This window comes from Lactuca virosa, chromosome 4 (genome assembly GCF_052849685.1).
Source record: "Lactuca virosa cultivar CGN04683 chromosome 4, Lactuca_virosa_CGN04683_v6, whole genome shotgun sequence".
NCBI lineage: Eukaryota > Viridiplantae > Streptophyta > Magnoliopsida > Asterales > Asteraceae > Lactuca > Lactuca virosa.
In genome coordinates this window covers 504,582,111-504,584,319 of record NC_136429.1, presented here as the reverse complement: position 1 = coordinate 504,584,319, position 2,209 = coordinate 504,582,111, and positions in this window count along the sequence as shown.

The window sequence follows — 2,209 nt, the reverse complement described above, 5'->3', positions numbered from 1 at the left end:
ACTCTTTTAGAGATATGTTATATATTTGTTAATGATAATAGTTGGATTTGCAAGTTTGAGATATACATTATTATCACATTGTGGGATTGAAATCCCTATGTACTCACCAGGTTTCCCAAGCTGACCCACTCAGTTTATTGTATCACAGGTGGCTATATGAAAGATACATTCTGCTGAAAGATTCAAGGAGTATTAGGTCACTAGTTTAATTACTGTAAGGCTTGTAATATTTCGTTATGCTTATGTATTTGTATTAACGATGACATCCCAATGTTTTAATATAAATAAAATACATTTCTTCATAAATGCTTTGATAATATCATTATCATGTTTTATGAGAACAAATTCCGCAATACTATTCTTCAAAAAGTATACTCTGATTTTTAAATAAGCATAAAAAAATCGGTCTTTTCTGCCCATGAAAATGGGGATGCCACATTTGGTATCAGAGCATTAGTTTAAGCGAACTAGGAGTAAAGATTTATTTCTAGACTTAAACTTAGAATGCTAAGCGATGATTGTGAGATGAGTGTCTGCTATGTTTAGGATGTATGCCTGAATAGACACGAGCACTAGCTTATTTAGGGGGGATGCCTAAATTTCTTTTATGTGCTAAATGATTTATGCTATAGTATGCCTTATATGCTTTATGATGCTATTAGATCTATGGTCTATTGCAGGCCGAATCTAGAAATTTTATGTGTTTAGATTTCTAAACGTTTAATTATGGTATTAGAACTGGCATATAACTTTTCGGAGTGATAAGGAGATTTATATGTATGTCGTAAATAAAGCTTTCCCTATCTTAATTCTCATCGATGTACACCGAACGTCTGATTTGGTATATAGATCGACATGGTGAGAACTCAAAGCAGATTAGGAAACGGTAACCAGCAGTCTGAACCATGAGTGATTGAGCGAGCACCAGAGGTAGGAGCTGAACCCGAGCCAATCACGATGGCAGGAGTCCAAGCAATGATTCGGGCTATGATGGTCGAACAAAGGGAGGATATGAGACAAATGTTGCTTAATAGGGATGAACCTATTGTACCCATTGTACAACCTGAACTGAACATTGAATAGTCAGAAGAAGGAAACTATAGTAGGACTGTTAGTCAAGCCGAACCACAAGTGGTTAGGAGAAATAACCAAGATGAAGGAATTTAAAGGAACAGATGCAAGTATAAAGACTTTACGACTTGCAAACCATCAAATTTTACTGGGAAAGAAGATCCAATCGGAGTTATGGATTGGATCTCTGAGATGGAGCTAACTTTCATAATATGTGGTTGCAAGGGCAAGCTACAAACCACTTATGTTGTGCGTCATTTTAGGGGTGGGGTTGTTCGTTGGTGGAACACTTTGGGAAAGATCGTAAGCCACAATGAGCCACTACAACTGACATGGGTAGAATTCTTGGTATACTTTAAACGCAAGTTCTGCTCAGCCCAAAACATGCTAGAGCTGGAGAACCAATTTCTGACATTAAAAAAGGGCAACATGTCCATTTATGAGTATACCAATGCCTTCACATACAAGATGGAGTTTTCTTTGCGCATCGTCCCTGACGAGCTAACAAAAATTGATAAGTATACAAAGGGACTACCATGGGAGTACACTCTGCCAGTGCGCCAGGAACCAACTCTTGAGGCGGCCATCTGGGCTGCTAAGTCTGTTGAAGAAATGATCAAAGGCAGAACCGCCAATAAGGTTGAAGTTGGCGAGAAGAGGAAGTTTGAGGGGTCTTCAAGATCTAAAAAGAAAAATATGTTCCCAAAGTCTGACCCCAACAAAAGAGGTATGGGGATAGCAATGAAGAAAAGTGGTGTGACAAGTGCAGAAGGAAGCACATTGGGAGATGCTTTAAAGAGGTGACCTGCTTCAAATGTGAGAAGACTGGTCACTATGCCAACGAATGCACAACCAATAGAGAATTATGCTTTAAGTGTGGTGAAGAAGGACACTTCAAGAAACACTTCCCAAAGAGGGAAGGAGCTACAAAGACAAACGCGCCGCCAAAGCCAAAGGCAAGAGCATTCCAAATGATCCTTAATGAAGCAGGCGAGGATGCAAGGGATTAGGAGTAAGGATCTATAAAGTAGCCATATAAATAGTATCATGTGGTGTAGCCTAATGTAAGAGGCATAATATAGGGTGAACTTGAACATCTATGTAATCGTTTCAAGAAATAATATAAACCTTGGTTATG